This window comes from Limulus polyphemus, unplaced genomic scaffold, assembly GCF_000517525.1.
Source record: "Limulus polyphemus unplaced genomic scaffold, Limulus_polyphemus-2.1.2 Scaffold484, whole genome shotgun sequence".
Lineage (NCBI taxonomy): Eukaryota > Metazoa > Arthropoda > Merostomata > Xiphosura > Limulidae > Limulus > Limulus polyphemus.
Genome location: NW_013666094.1, coordinates 298,292 through 307,451, shown reverse-complemented (window position 1 = coordinate 307,451; position 9,160 = coordinate 298,292). Strand labels below are relative to the sequence as shown.

Below are 9,160 nucleotides of genomic sequence, written 5' to 3'. Positions count from 1 at the left end.
TGTAGCTTTGCGCGAAATTCAAAACAAACAAACAAACTATATATGGTCAATAGAAATTAAAATATATTTACAGATACGTGGTTTTTGAACTTACATAATGGTCGACTGTCCGTAGGATATTTGTTATTGTTGTTGTTTTGAATCACGTACTACCCAAGATACATTATCTACTCTACTATCCAGGATTCAAGCTGTTTCAAACATGTGTGTTTGAAATTGAGGTACAGCTAATTTTAAATAGGGCAATTATTTTCAAACATGTGTGTTTGAAATTAAGGTACAGCTAATTTTAAATAGGGCAATTATTTAATTTGTTCAATAGGGCATATATCTCGAAAAATGTGTATATTAGACTAATTTACAAAAAAATGGCAATTAAATATTATTGTTATTAGCAGAATCTGCCCGATACTGTAATGTTATATTATGATATTCCTGCTTGAAAAAAGTACTGTTGTTTCTTTAATATAATGATTATTCAAATAATTGTAAGTTAATTTTCTTAATAAATCCTTAGAAATCGTGCATCCCATTTAAGTTAAAACATTAAAATCTATATTAATTGATATTATTATCAATATATTTTATTAACTGACTCCCTAGTTATCATATAAGAATTTAACTGTTTAAAATGCAAGACATAATGGAAAGTAGCGACAAACAAGATACGTACAGGTAATATTATTTATTGATTCTGTGTTACATGCTTATTCAAGCGGTCTTAAAACGTTCGTTTAGAATAGAAAAAAATCCTACCTGATCGTTTAGAATGTGGTGAATAGAACCCGCCATGAGCTCGGCACAACAAAGCCAGAGCTTCGGAGAGATGATTTCCACAGAGTCTTACACTGGAATCGGCCCTACTTGTAAGGAAAAGTAAGCCAACCACGATACAAACAGGTGTGATCAAGGTTGTAAATTTGGTTGCCATTGTCACTGTTTGATAATTCACTGGTATACAAGTCCACTTTCTTTTCTGTTGTTCTAATCCCTTTTTTTTCTTTCTTCTGTTGTTGTTTTACGTCTACGTGCGTTTTATCAGCCTGGGCTGTTTTATCTTTGGATGATTTTAAATTAACTCTTCAATGTTGACGAAATCGGTTGTATTTTTGTTGTGATCATAGGAGTTTGAAAATAACTTATATTCAGTGAGAGCACGAGACGGACACGTGCAGCCCAGGCTGACCACACGCAAACTGATTGACCACTGAAGCTGGGGATTGCCTCTAGTAAACAGAGTGAGCGTCGTATTTCAAGGCCTGGGAAAAACCACAAGTAGGCATTGTCAATCTAACGTGCATAACTCATTACAGTTAACATTATCAAATTAAACCACATCTGTAAGTTACTCAAGTTATTATATATTTTTAAATACACAAAGTATTAGTTATATAGCATGAGTATTATGGCTATTTTCGTTTGTCTCTTATAAAAGTATAAATACCCTTAAAAATATTGGCAAAATGGTTATTTCTTTTCCTTTTCTTTTAACATTTCGAAGCATTAAAAAACGTTTAGAACATATATTATTTTAAAATATTACATCTTCCGACTGAATTATAAATACATGAAGGAGTCTTTACAGTTATACGTTCGATCAGTGGTTTCGTTCCAGGTTCTGTCACAACTCATTCTTTTAAAATCTAAATCATGTGTAACTCGGGGCTCCACGAGAAACGAAATCGAACACTTGCTTTGGGCGTACGCCAATCAGATAAAGCTTATCTTCAAGACGACCTGCTCGAGCTTATATATTCTTAGTACTTAAGTACTTTATAGCTACTGTTCTTAACAAGAACTTTCTGGCCAAATAATATTAAAACCAAAAAAAAAGGAAAAAAGGATTCAACACGTTTACGTGCATTTCTCAGTAAAACATGTTGCTGACAAAAATGTTTGCAATATCGAATAAATAGAAAATAAATCATTAACACCAAACCATCACCTACACAAATGTATTTGCACTGACTTGGTAATACACACTTGGGGTGTTTATACCGCCTAGAAATGCCATATAAAAATAAAGCCCCTAACTTGTCTGAACACAATAAACGTACTATATTTTAAAATACTAGTGATGCAATGGTATGGGAGCTTTGCACAGCTAGAAATGTTATAGTCTTGATGTGCCTTACTTTTAATTCAAAATGCTCTTGTTTCTAAAGTATATATCAGACACGCTTTTTCGGTCAGAATTATTCTTATTTTAGTTACCGTTCAGTTTAAACAAACAAACTCAAAGTCTTATATTAAGATATTCGAAAGAGACAATTCAAAAAACTTATCCTCCACTAAACCTGCAAGGTTGCGCTGTAATAATAAATCTTAGTAAATTGTCTAATAAGATACGAAATTATGTTTACTATATCCCGTTTATTCAATTTTGTAACTGGGCCTTATTCCAGGTTGTTAAGAAATAAAGAAAACCACACAGTATCGTTTCGTCTGTTTGTTTGTTAATTTCCCGTAGAAATTCTTTCCGAAAAAGTTCAGCGATACAAGTCCTTTCTTAAATAAAACTAGTTTATTCCTTCTCGACACAATTTTACAATACAAAGATTTTCCACAATCACTTTAAAGTTAACTACTTTTATAAACACACACTATAATTCACAACGATTCACGCACTTTACTTACGGTGCCTACTGCTCGCTTGACTCAATTATCTATCTCTATATCTATCTAATTCTGCTTTATTTGCTGGGCTTATATACTAAAAAAGAGGGCGCTTGGTACCGACTAGAATTGCCAGGACAATTCATGATCCTTCTAGAATCTCATCACTTGTTACCAGCGTCACGTGACTTCCGCTGTCGTAATAGTATATAAGAAGAATTCATCATTGATAATTGCAATCCTTCTTGAGAAAAGGGATACAAAAACAGACTGATAAGTAAACGAAAGAGACCTGCATTGTCAAACATAGATTGCATTTCAAATTACTTCCACAAAAACACGTTGTATGCAATGTACTGTTGTTTTGAAATAATAATTCTAAATTGAGATTTTGTAGAACCAAATCGTTCATTAAAAAGTTTTAAAAACTGTAAAATAAATTTAAGTACTAGTGCAATTTTTTAAAACTTTCAACTAGCAGACTGAAAGTTGACATAAAAACACACCAAAAATTAAACCGATTTTTAAAAGACTTATTATCTTCTGAATATCACTTAATTTACGGGAATGCAGTTACAAACTAAACAATATAATGTAAATTATTTTCAAAAAACTTGCTAGTTTAAGAAGAAAAGGTTACTGTGTTTAGCCAGGAAGAGTCCAGAGACCAACATACAGCTAGTGATTCTGTTATCATTTACTAATGAACCCAATTTCAAGTTTCTTGGTCTTTGACTGTGGTCAAACATTTCTACGTCATGGTTGTTTCTTGGAGGAGAGTTGATACATTATATGTTATATTTAGTAGGTTATAATAATATTGCAACCTCATTTGTGCATAAAGCAGAAAATATTAATGTGTAAAAGAAAGTGGTGATTTGGAAGATTTACTGGACGACTTTTATACCAGGAATGGTATATATTCTGTAGCCACACAATAATATGTGGTTATGTAGCTATACAGTAAGTAATCTGTGGTTCTGTAACCCTACAATAATCTGTGGTGATTCTGTTTACATACAAGACTACTTGTCTGAAGTGATACAGTTTTGGAAGCTTGACTAGACGAATGATTTACCAAGGTGTGTGATGAAAAAGACAGTGGTGATTCTGTTTACTTGCTATTTGTCTGAAATGATATTCGCTTGGAAGCTTTACTGGACGACTTTTATACCAGGAATGGCCATGGTGTTCAATGTAAAATTAATTCTTCTATATTTGGAATGTCGTGGACGAACTTTCATAAGCCTTCTATCGTGATTTGGGGTACCTAAGAAATGTGCTAGTGGCATGTGTATATTAAATTACTGTGCATTCAGTGTGATGACAAGATGTGTTATTAGTGTTATTACTTTTTATCGGTAAAATTAACGAATGCGTTATGTGGTGTTTGTACCATCCTTTAGTTTATAATTAATTTAATTTACAATGTAATTATAGTTTCTTGATAAATAAGCTTTATTACAAAATGTTGCGATTCTTCGAGATTTCCAGAAAAACTTAAACATTACAATACAACTACTCAACTCAAATAATTCACCATTACAAACACCAACATTCCATTCCTAACCTTACAATCCCTATTTTACATTGGTTTACAGTTTCTAAAAGCAAACCGCAATAATTAAAATCATTCATTTTTATCACACCTTTTGAAGTAGGTTGTTCTATTTCACTATTCGATGTTTGGCTACAAACAAAAACTTTAATAATTTTGTTATCTCATGTAGTTTGTTGATTACATGAGCATGGATAAAGTAACTAGGAAATTATATGTGCTAAGTGCTTCCCCCTAAAAAAAAAGCAACAACAAAGAAACAAGTAAGCATTAGACACTGTCATTTTTAAAGTTTACAAGAAAAAAGTCAGCGATTAGTTATATTTAATTTTTAATCCCTTATCTCTCAATAACCGAATGAGAGTAATAATTTGATAATTTTAATTAACTTCAAGCAGTTTCACTTAACTAATATACAGTATGTGTTTCAGTGAAATACATTTCACCAATATATTGTTGCAACAATTGGTGAAAGATAGCTGTTCACCAATATATTGTTGCAACAATTGCAACATACCGATACTTTTTACGTTCGTACATTGATTAATCAGTGATTATATAGATATTTCAACTGTTCGAGATGCTCAAATCTATTTTATTGTTATTTCTTACTATTCATTCATCTACTATTTAAACAAATTTCTTGGAAGCTCGTGTTGAGCTAACCTGCTTCCTCAGAAAACAAAAATAAGATTGATAATTAATTAACTCGTCAGCATCTTTTTTCTTTATTTTTAACTAGTGTATCGCACAGTCTTGAAATGTTTAATTTAACAGAAGTCTTTATAGTATTAGCAGTTAAATAATCAACAGGTTTATAGCTGGTTAAGCGAGCTATGAATTATTTACGTATTTATCTATGAAGTTAAGCAGGCGTTTACTTCATCAAAAGGCCCGGCATGACCAGGTGGTTAGGGCGCTCGACTCGCAATCAGAGGGTCGCGTGTTCGAATCCCAGTCCCATCAAACATGCTCGCCCTTTCAGCCGTGGTGGCATTATAATGTGACGGTCAATCCCACTATTCGTGAGTAAAAGAGTAGCCCTAGAGTTGGCGGTGGGGGGTGATGACTAGCTGCCTTCCCTCTAGTGCTAAATTAGGGACGGCTAGCGCAGATAGCCCTCGTGTAGCTTTGCGCGAAATTCAAAAAGAAACAAACAAACAAACTTCATCTAAGGAAATACAAAGGTACGCAGTTTTGTACATCGCTTTTTTAAAACTTGCAATTTCAGGTTTCAGTTTTATTGGTCTTACAGATAATAGTTAGTACGGTTGTTATCTAATCTGCTAATAATTTTATGTTGATAAAGGGTTTCCACACCACATATTAAACCGGCAATGAAAACTAGTTATTTATTTATACGATAGAAGAGCTTAGCGCCAGCCAAAGCACAGGCTCTCTCCTATCCTCAGATTTTAATGTCCTGTCGCAGCACGTTTGTCATTGCGTATTCCAGTTAGCATTGCGCTTTCTCTAGTTCCAAACCACCGATCGCAGGGAGGCAAACATCTTTACTTTGCAATATGTTATTATTAATCAATAATTTGCGTCACTTTTTCATTATAATTATTTTCATTCTTAGCACCAGGTACTCAAAGTAAATTAGAAGATTTTAATACTATTGCAGTTTAAGCTACGAATTGAAATTTCTAAGGCATTTTTATCTTGTAATTAAAACCTTGGAAATACAATTACAACGTTTATGTTTTCTGAGTTGTTATTTCTTCAACGATTATTTTATCATTGGCCAAACTGTAGTATTTAGTAATTAGAACTTAAAAGACTACAAGCACTTTTTTACGAGTTCTGTACTTAATTTATTTCAAGGACAGACTTTGTGAAAGTGTAATACTTAATCTGATTTAAAGGAAGACTCCAATCTCTATTAGAGAGCCCATATCTTTAAAATTGACCTAGAGTTTGACTCTGTAGCACACGCACACTTGGGGTTGTCTGCTTCAAACTGAAACACAAATAGCCCGAAGGAACATTTTGATCCAACCTTGCTATTAAACTAATTCTTTGTTCAAAATAAAAAACGAACCAGGTTGAATTATAATATCAGCAGATTTTATCGACTAGTTATAGTGTTGCTCAGTGATGTGGCACATAAACATTGTGTAACAACGTGCTTCGTTCTTTAAAGCTAAAAATACTTTAACATCAAGCTCAACGTTGCGTTGTATCAATAAAAAATTAACTAAAAAATTCTAACGATTGATACAAGATATCCTGTACAGTATAATATATATTTTCTCGAGACAAAAAAAAAATACAATGAGTATTAACAATAAATGATGAAATTATTAGTTGAATTTCACGCAAAGCTGCTCGAGAGCTATCTGCCATAGTCGTCTCTAATTTATACGTTAAAGTTTAGAGGCAAAACAGCTAGTCAACATTACACACCGCCAACTCTAGGGATACTCTTAACGAATAAATAGTGGGTTTGACTATCACATTAGAACACTCCCACGGCTGAAAGAGTGAGCATATTCAGGTAAAACAAAATTTTACATTATTGAGAAGTAATAAAAAATCATACTGTAAATATCTCAGATTGCCATGCTGTCAACAATACTAATAATGTGAAAATTGTCAATAATAGTAATAATTGTTTGTAATTAAGCTACACAATGGGCTATCTGTGCTCTGCCCACCACGGGCATCGAAATCCGGACTCTAGCGTTGTAAGTCCGCAGACATACCGCTGTGCCACTGGGGGGGGGGGCAATAGTAATAATACAAAAATTGTCAGCAGTAGTAATAATACAACTTTATTGTCAAGGACACCATCATTAGAGATGCACAACGAATGTCAGGGATAAAAGTGTAAGGACAGAAATGTTCGCATAACCCCACTTTCCTCGTAGCCTTGCATAGTCTGGTGGTTAGAGCGATCGATACGTAATCTGCAGGTCGTGAAATCGAAACCTGTCAATTTTTACAACACAGTTTGACTTATACGAACGGATACCTTAAAACTGGTTTATATAGACTGGGTACTGTTTAGTGCTTGAATTACACGTCAATAATTACAAGCACGAAACATTTTACGTCTATGAAACTATCTGTTGGCATGTGTGTGTGTGTGTTATCTAATTTTACGTTGCACTTTATACGTCATTTTCAGTTCTCATACATATATCGTTAACTTATGGTTGATTAGTATTTAATAATTGATGAATATCTGGCATATAACCTTGTGAAACTGTAAGAAAGAATCTTTTAACTACCAACAACAAGATATCATTAAAAGTTTCATATCGATTTAACAGAAATGTCTCAGCGAGATTTAACAGTATCAGAGTATTAGAGATGAATTCTCATTTTACACAAATAAATAACTTTTTGTAAACAGTCCATAGAGAATGTTTTGGCTTTTTAAAAACAGCAGTATTGAAATGTCTTTTTTTTTAGCATCCTTTAAATTATATGAACAAAAATATGGAGGTTTCTCACAGCAATGAACTCTGCGGGCATTACCTACCCTTTTATAGATTAGCAATATGGTTGAAAGAAAGAAATTAAACTCAGAACTTGTCTCATTCTTCATGTGGTATTAAAGACGGGATTGTTCACCTGGTTGGTTCGAAACTGAACTTATGTGACTTACTGCTAAAATTAGACAGTAATTAGACAGTCACATTGTATTAAACTTTAAGTATTGCTTGTATTTTATCAGTTCTCTTGTAAAATTTGAACTGACTTTAAAAAAAAAAGTACTGCCTCAATCACTAGAGTTAATTTGTAAGAAATTTTTGGCTATGAAAAACAGGCACTTTGTTCACAAGTCTGTTGTCCTGTGACAAACCAAATAGAAAACTTGTTTTCGAGACCACGATGATGGGAGGGGAGCATTACAAGCTGAGTGACAGATATGTAATATGGAAGTACAAGCGACTTGTTAAAGCTGGGATTTGGTTGTCTATTCTGTCAGATATAAATAGTTCCTCATCTATGATAAATACTCGTCATTAGCTCAGGATTGCGAGGCAGCTAGTTTCCTGTGTCATTTAAAGATTAACTATGCTTGCTTTGTTCTCCTCCCACCATTTGGTGGAGGATATTATATTCTTCCTGAGCGCTTTTTTTTCTCTCTATCCTTCGAACAGCTTAGGTTTTAAGAATGAAACTTGGTATTCATGGTATTAATGACTGTATCACTGGAATGGCTTTGAGCTAGCACATAGATATATCTAACAAATAACAAGAGGGAATCCTCAATAGCCGCGGCACTTGAAATTGTTTTAGGCAGGATTAGAGTACATTTATCTATGATACCTTGTTCATAACACTAAATAATACTTAGGGCCATTAACCAGTTACATTTAGTCCAGTATTTTCTGTTCTGTTACGTATAATATAGTTTCCTTTATTTATGTGTTTTTATGTTCTGGCTTTCGTTATTTCAATAGGTCTTTTAGCTGGTTTTCTACGTTACCATTGTCTTGTATTTGTAGTAAGTTACTCTTTATTATGTCGTTTCAAATAGCCACTTTTCGCTGTTTTTAATGTGATTGTATATGTTTTCTCGTGTTCGTTTTCATTTATTTGGCTTTGTTTGTTTGTTGTTAAGTGCAAAGCTACACAATGGGCTATCTGTGTTGTGCCCACCACGAGTATCAAAACCCGGATTTTAGCGATGTGAGCCCTCAGACTTACCGCTGAGCCACTAGTGGGTATTTGACTTTCTTCGTTTTTTTGCTGTTTATTTGTTTTCTTATTTCATAGTTTTAAAATGGCCTTTCTATCGTTTATGTTATAAATGTGGGTTTTTATTTTTAAATTTCCTATAGTTTGGCTTTTGGCGTTTGAGTCAAGCGCTTCCCAGTGATAAACATGGTGCTGAAGTTTCGTGGTTCGCGTCCCTTTGTCACCCCCCTCCCCAAAAAAAACATCGTTCTCTCTAACCAAGAGCCGTGGGTGACAACAAATCCCACTATTCGGTCTGATAAGAATAGACCAAGAATTAGAGTTGGATGA

At 33.5% G+C, this 9,160-nt stretch overlaps 1 long non-coding RNA gene across 1 annotated transcript; it reads right to left on the bottom strand.

The window, feature by feature from the left end:
* Nucleotides 1-775: 775 nt before the first annotated feature.
* On the bottom strand, nucleotides 776-1,627 carry LOC106458551. Its single transcript, XR_002610390.1, has 2 exons — nucleotides 1,584-1,627; nucleotides 776-1,259 (listed from the first exon to the last, which is right to left on the bottom strand). It is a non-coding gene; the product is annotated as an uncharacterized LOC106458551 (long non-coding RNA).
* Between the last annotated feature and the right edge of the window lie 7,533 nt (nucleotides 1,628-9,160).